Raw genomic sequence first — 7,927 nt, forward strand, 5'->3', positions numbered from 1 at the left:
AGGGGGGTTGGGTGGGGGGGGGAGGCTCAGGGGGTGCAGGTTCTGAGTAGCACTTACCTCAAGTGGCTCCTGGAAGCAGTGGTATGTCCCTTCTCCAGCTCCTACATGGAGGTGCAGCCAGGTAGCTCTGCACGCTGCCCCATCCGCAGGCACCATCTCTGCAGCTCCCATTGGAGTGCATAAGAGCCGGAGTGGGGCCATGCTGTGGCTTCTGGGAGCCGTGTGGTATGATCCCCGACCTAGCGCCCTGGCCGGAGCAGGGGCCAACTTAAAATGGCTCGGGACATAGTTTGTCCACTACTGAAATAGACCCATATTAAAACTCCAGATCTGGACGATAGCTGACGTTGAGGTGTTTGAAATCTGAATGTTGAAGCAAGGGCTTACCTTTTACTTTTTAGGCACATAAGAAATCTCCAGTTTAAATTTCCCATAATGTGGCTTTGCCTTTTTTCCTTGTTTTTTGTTTTAATATGAAACTTAAATGTTTGAAACTGAACATTCTGTATTGGTCATGTATGATCTTCTATTCAAGGATAATGGTCTCCTTGTGTTAATTATTTGGGGGGAAATGTGTGTGTCAGCCTCTTTCCTGCTGCTTTGCAGACACACCTAATGAGGCTCTTCCGAGACCTCACATATTAAAAAGTTTTCCTGTCATGCAAATTAATACTTGTTGTTCCAAGTAAACACAGGAAGTGTGTGTGGTGGCGGGGGCGGGGGTATACAGGAGAGCATAGACCATGAGGTTACACAATGGAAGACAAGACTTGCTTACCTGACACATGCTCTTCAGGACATCCAAACTAATCCATTAGAATATCTTATCCAATCTAATCTTTTTTAAAATCTATTCCTATAAGCACATATTGACAATGTTTTCAAAAGTGTTTTTAACATTGCTATGGTCAATATATTTGATTAGCAAAATGCTGAGATCAAGGAATTTCCCAGTGAATAGCCAACAATTTCTGTCCAAAATATGGTAGCTTTATAAGAAAATATGCTAATTAACTAGCACTCTGTTTATAACAAACTAATGCATTCAGTCACTCCAGGAAGAAATCCAATTTAAAAAAACTACTTACGTGGTGTATTGATTTCAAATAACCCTTTGTCTAGATCTTGGTAACCAATTAGGCTACAGGGCACTTGACCAAGGGGCAATCAATATCAAACAGCTGTCTCTTCTGTCTGACCATGGGAGCTTTCCTCCTTCCATTGAAGTAAATTGAGAATCTCCCCTTGATTTCAGTGACAGTAGGTTTCAGCCCTATTAATTCTTGATACTCAATTTCTTCTGCAGGTAGTGGAGAATCTCAGTGCAAGTATTTCACTTTTTTAACCTATGCATATAATACTGAGAGACTTAGAAAGGCAAGCTATAATTTCTATTATTAATGGAATTCCAGTGTACCTCCACAGATTTAATTACTCCTGCTTATCACTGGTATAGGTGATATCAGAATCGGCCTCTCTCATTATTTCTGAGACAATAACATAACTTGGTACCTTTGGTATAATATAGTCCTTATTCTAATCAGGATCCATTGTACTAGCATACTTCAGCATCATTTAAACAAACTGTCTCATTTCGCTGTCACAGTAAAAGGGAATAGCTTTTGAGATTCAACCAGATCTCTTTGGAAGCTTATTGTTAAATGGCACATCTGAACTATTGTGGCTAATAAGGTCAGCTCTAAGCTCCTTTACTACTAAATTGACCATGGGCCAGCTGCTTTAATTAGCATAGTTCCATTGCCTTCATTGATATACATGGCTGACTTAACCCAGCTGACAGTTCTACCCCCTATCTTCTTTAGGGGTTTGCCATTCAGTGCCCAGTCATGACAGTATAAACTCATCACCTTTTTGCTTTTCAGAGGCAAATGCCTCCTTCATGGAGTGGGAGGTGTGACAAGCACCCCATATTTCTCAGATATTATTATGATATGGCTATAGCATAATGTATTTGTATGTGTCATTGGGAAAGTTATGATTTGCTGAATAGATACTATTTGTATGCATGTATCTTTCATTATGTGAAGTTATGAATATTGAAATGTAATTACACCTGGGTAACACCCATTAGGCAAGATGCTTTCAGTCAGCTAGGTGGGAAGTGCTTATTCGGTTCAATGAGCCATTAGAAAGAACAGTAGGCCTTAAGAAAAGCTTATCTCCCACTTGGTAAGCCTTCCTGAGAGGCTCCAAACAGCCTATAAGTAATGGCTGCTATGACTCTACAAGGACATGTGATCAGATCACATGTCTCTGGATGCCATCTTGAGATGTCAGTATTTTTTCCACAGAGTGGTCTGGGAACCAAGCTTTGGAACTTAGGGTTCCTGCCATATGCAAAAACTACATTATTCCTGGGGGTATTCTGTGCTTCTATGGGCACATATAATTAATGAGCCATGCGCTTTTTTTTTTTTTTTTTTTTTTTTTTTTTTTTTTTTTGCACAGAGAAAAGCTGATGCTGGAATGTTGCTGCAGTGCCACCTTTTTCCCCCCCAAGGGCACTGTGGTGACAACACAGCAGCAGCTCCTGGGCAGCAAGGGAAGAGAGCCTACCTTCTTCACAGTGCTTGTCAGACCAAGTCAGGAGACAGACAGCATGGGGCTGCTGTGGAGTCAGATGGCCTCATAAGAGCTAGTGGGGAGGACAGTCTGGGACAGAGGCTGAATGGGAGTGGAGGCATGGGGGAGGGAGGGCCCCAGAAAGTGGCTGGGAGGGGGCATAGATACACAGGGAGGGGGTACTGGGCTGCCAGGAGGGATGCAGGCCACATGGAGATGGGGAGTGTGGCTGTCAGGGTGTGGGTGGCTGGACCCATGGGGACAGGGGCAGATGTGCCTGACTGAATGGGAGAGGCTAGGAGTCAGCCAGGGTCTGCATGGGGAAAGCTCCAAACAATCCTTCCTCACTCTCCCCCAAAAAACCTGTTCCATGCTTTTCCCCATCCATACCCAAAACAACCCTCCAAGTTCACACACAGGCTCCTTCCCAGCAATTTACTTCCTTCTCCCTCATCTCCTCTGTTACCCCTGACTCCCCCAAGCCTTTGCACCACTTCTGAGGGGGGTGGGAAATATAGTTCTGTATTGTAGTTTAAATGATTGCTTACTCAGAGTTCTGTATTAATATCCCTAGTAAGGAATTTGTCAAAAAACATTTCCTGACTCTTTTTTGTTGTCTGTATTGTTACAGACATAATTGATATTTTTTCGAAATAAATGACCAAAAATAATTGAAACTGGTATGATTATCTTTTGACAATAAAATATGCAGATTTTAAAATTGTGCACAGAATTTAACTTTTGTTGCAGAATTCCCCCAGCAGTACTCGTCTGTGGTTCTTCACTCCCCACATAAGACAACTCCTGAAAACACCTGAGGAACAAAGACTGAACTAAGGGAAGTGCTGGACCCAGGCTAAAGAGATTTCTAGCTTGTGTATGAAACACCTGGAAGATTCTAAGCTGTAAAGCAAGTACAGCTTGCCTCTTAAGAATCTGCAGCCTGCTTGTATCCTCTCTTAGGGTGAGAATCTGCTAATTCATATCTAATCTATCTAGTATATTAAGCTTAGTTTGCATTTTTTTGTTCATTTGCTAGGTAATCTGTTTTGCTCTTTTTTTTTTTTTAAACCTAAAATCACTCTTAGTAAAACTTTTTTTTTATCTAAACCAATGAGCTTTGACTAGAGTGCTTGGTACTGCTTTGGGGTCCCAGGCTAGGAATCTGATGGTTAGAGAACCTGCAAGTAACTGCAGCTGGGTGTGTCCCTACCTGAATGCTGGTGAAAGTGCAGGTAGAGGGCTTTGCAACTTGTCACAGCAGTATAGTGTGAGGAAGGCCAGGCTGGTGGGTTGGGGGCTCAGTGGTACCCCAGTTCCAGGTGTCACCCCTGGAGAACCATTCACAGGAGGAATTCATTAATTGTCCAAGACAAATCAAAGTACTGCCATACCTTCCCCCATGCAGCCTAAACACCAGACTTGGCTCCTTGACACTCCTGTGTCTCAAGATGAAGGAAGATCTTTGTGTGAAGAGTTTCAATGATGATGAGGTGATCACAGCAGTTGAAGAGTTTCTGGATGTGCTGGACAGTGATGCCTACAAGCTAGGTGTAGTCAGCCAGTTGTGCTGGACCAAGTGCACTGATGTCAAGAGGGATTATACTGAAAAATAAACAATTGAAGATGACTTGTTTTGGTCTTTTTCTGTCAGGCTAGACACTTTCTGAATGCCCCTTGTACAAGCAAAACTTTCAGTTTACAAGGACAGTGAATTCTGCTAGACCTTATAATAACCTGACTTATTTCTCAGGGCATAACTAACTAATCAGCACTACAACACCTGGTTATACCCTTCATTTGGATCTGAGTGGCATTCAAAAATGTATGAAATAATTGTGTAACTTTTTTGAGAACACTTTAAAAAATCAGATTGGCCGTCATTCTTGATCTTTACATAGTTCTTCCTTCTCCCTCCACTGATGGGGCAGTTGGTTACTGATCCTTGCATGAAAAGTATTTTAATACTAGTGTACTTACATTTTGCTTGTCAATTTATTCCACACCAGGATTCCCCTTCCCTTTAGTAGTATGGAAGGGTTCACCTAGTTGAGAATCCCTCATCTCATAAAATATGAAATACTGTCAAGTGATATCACAAACTTTTGCTGTTACTTGAGCATTAATTAACTTCTACCCTCATATTTGAAAGATAAAAGCTGTAAATCCTATTTGTTTTGGGGGGGGGTTAAATGGAGGGGGAAAATCCTGTGTCAATAAGCTTCCCTCATGTAAACTTCACTTAAATTAAAGCTCAGCATCTCTGATTATCAGGCTGCTTTTATTTAGGTGCCTAAATATGATTTTGGATGCCTTCCATGTGAAAGTGCTGGCCTCAAGTTTCAATGTTATCTGAATCACTTCCATAAAATAAACTACACGATACAGTAGCTGCCTTGAAAAACTGAACTAATGCTGCCAAAATTTTAACCTGTGGTTCCAGGGAGCATGGGCATTTCACTCTAAATACTTAGGTCACTAAAGACCCAGTTATGCTCCCATTTAATTTAGTGTCAAATTAGCTTCACTAAGAGTAGGACCAAAGCCAGCAACAGGCAAAACCTTATCCATGCTATCTAAACACTTTAGATTTACAAAAAAAATCCTGGAAACTTCCCAAGAAAGTCTCTAATCTTGTGAGACTTCCACTAATACTTGGCTCCTGTCATGCCAGAATTGTCCAGATAAGTTGTTTGTTTTTGTTTGTTTGTTTTTTTTTCTTGATGTTTTTGCTTTTCAGTATTGATGCAGGAAGTGAAAGGGTGGATGAGTAAAGGCACAAAATGTAGTAACATAAAATGTTAAGTGATGGATTGGGTTGGCTCTTAGTTCAACTAAACTTGTTTGTCAGTCTCTACAAAATGGAGACTTGAGTTCTATATCAATTTTTTTGTTGGAGGTAAAGGAAATTACATCACATCTGTGCTGTTTTTAGTTTGGTCGTGTAACGTTTTTCATACACAGATTATTTCAGAACAATCTTCACTTTAGAATAAGTGAACAATAAAACTAGTCTCCCTGAAAGAGCATGCAGGGTGTGTTCCTTTTATAATCTGCACATACTATAATTGCAAATCTGTCTCAGTAGACACAGCCCCAGAGATTTAAACATGACTTTTTTTTTTTTAAAAGTGTATTGAAGTTTCTATATTTTAAAGAAAAGTTCCCCACTTAGATGGGATAAAAGTGTGTATTGTCAGGATTACCTAAACAATTCTAAACTTAAAACATACAATGGTAGTAAAATCTTGATTGTACCTGTGGCATAAAGTGTGCCACCTTTAGGTTTTTGTGTAACAGGCCTAGCATTACCATGTTGTAATGTTTCAATTGAAATGTGCATTCATTGGTTTGAGTTATGGCCTTTCTTTATGTGACCAACCAGAGACTTGAGTGGCTGGGCCGAATTCCTTGGAGTCTGGCAGATCTGCACAAAACATAAACCAGGCTGTCTGCCAAGGTGGCACAGAACTCACCTATTGTAATTCTAAATTCCTGGACTAGTGTGTAAAGATCTTCTCTCTGTGTGAGTTAAAACAGCTCTTATGTTGGAGCAGACTGATATGCTAATAACACCAGTGGGCCAAAGCCACATGATTAGGGGGCCCTGTCCCTCCTGCTATGCCAGCAGCAGGGAAGAAGAGTAGCATAGGAGCTTCTGTACCATCAGTGTCCACCTTGCACTGGGATGATCTTCCCATGGCTGGAGGATTTCACCACAGTTTAGTGCAAATCATACCCCTGGGGGAATTCTTCACCACTGTGGATGCACAGAATTCATGTGTCCTGTACAATTTCTTTTCCTGCAATGTCCAAAAAGTGCTGCAGTTGTGCCTTTCTCCCACCAGAGGCCACTGTAGTGCCAGAACAGCCAGCAGCATGAAGGAAGCTGGCAGTTCTAGCACTATAGTAGGCTCTGGTGGGAACTGCAGCACTTCTGAGCAGAATGTATTTTCTGTGGCTGGGGAAAAAATTCTGTACTTGTGCAGTAGAGTGACCAGATGTCCTGATTTCATAGGTACAGTCCTGGTATTTGGAGCCTTTTCTTATAGGCATCTATTACCCCTCCCCCACCCATCTAATTTTTCACACTTGCTGTGTGGTCACCCTATTGTGCAGAGTTGCAGAATTTCCCCAGGAGTAGAAGTTTATCACACCACCACTTTCTGTTGGGATTATGAGCACCTAGGTGGTAAACATTGGGCTAATGATTTAAGTGGAAGGAGCAGGATGCAAGGGAGCTCAGAGGGAGCCTAGGCTGAGGACTGAAGGCAAGTCTTAATTGCTGTAAACCTGAATTATTCTTCCTTGTCTAATTACTACAATATAAACACACCTTTAGTGAAAGGGTAAAAACCTGGTATTTGTTTGTTACCATGAGACTCCACAAAGTGGTTGGGCAGTGCCATTGACAGAGGTGCCCTGTGTCAGATGCAGAGATTAGATGGCTGAGCAATCAAGATATTGACTCATCACTCATACAAAAGAAGATGTTTTAGCCCAGATAATGCCATATTGCAATACTATAAAAATCTACTATACTGTGGGGCTAGATTTTTAGAAGTCAGTGGGAGTTTTGCCATTGACTCTAATGATGCTAGCATGTCACCTTATATTTTGTATGTTATCAAAATTTTAGGATCACTGCGTTTCTCATATTATCAGTTGTCTACTGAAAGATTGTCTTAAATAGCCTGATCTTGGCTTGCCTTATTGAATGTGATTTATATTTTCATAATCAGATGAATCTCATTTTAAGACATTCAATACAGGCAAAGAGGATAAGAGGCCCAGATTGCCAGAAAAGCTGGCATAGGATGCTATAATTCACTTTGATTTGGAAATCTCTTACAATGAGTAAAAACTAGGCAAAAGATATTTGTATTTCTCTTAGCAGAGATTCTAACTTTTCAGACCATTTCATTGCCTACTGGCAATTGTCTAGTTCAATCCTAAGCATCCCAGCTTTGAGCATAGAAACCAGCTATTAAGAGGCCTTTTGCATCCTATTTTTCTCATAGTCAATTAAAGAAACCCCCCTGTATTCAAACTTAAACAGAATATTAAGATTCCAAAAAGTCAGTCCTTTGATTGTCATACCACACCTCAAGAAAGCAATAACTAGTCAGGTGACCACATAGGGTCATATCTTACCACTGTGTGTGGGGGGTATGGTTTTTTTTTGTTTTTGTTTTTCTTATAAGATCAATTTGCTGAACTGGGACTTCAGTGGTTGGTACACCCCATGAGGTACAAAGTATAGGGGACAAGATGCTGTAACCAAGATCAGGGGCAGCTCTAGGCATTTTGCTGCCCCAAGCATGGCGGCATGCCGCGGGGGGCG

The 7,927-nt window shown here is 41.3% G+C and overlaps 1 long non-coding RNA gene across 2 annotated transcripts in view; it reads left to right on the forward strand.

Moving 5' to 3' along the window:
* The window catches only part of LOC142047395 (uncharacterized), a 13,303-nt gene extending 8,806 nt beyond the window's left edge, over window positions 1-4,497 (forward strand). The window contains exons 2-3 of one of the 2 annotated variants that reach the window (XR_012656630.1): window positions 3,334-3,547; window positions 3,992-4,497. This is a non-coding gene — a long non-coding RNA (uncharacterized LOC142047395). The remainder of the gene's footprint in view (window positions 1-3,333; window positions 3,548-3,991) is intronic. The other variant, XR_012656629.1, reaches the window with a different exon arrangement.
* The last annotated feature ends 3,430 nt before the right edge of the window (window positions 4,498-7,927 follow it).

This window comes from Chelonoidis abingdonii, chromosome 10, assembly GCF_003597395.2.
Source record: "Chelonoidis abingdonii isolate Lonesome George chromosome 10, CheloAbing_2.0, whole genome shotgun sequence".
Classification (NCBI taxonomy): Eukaryota; Metazoa; Chordata; order Testudines; family Testudinidae; genus Chelonoidis; species Chelonoidis abingdonii.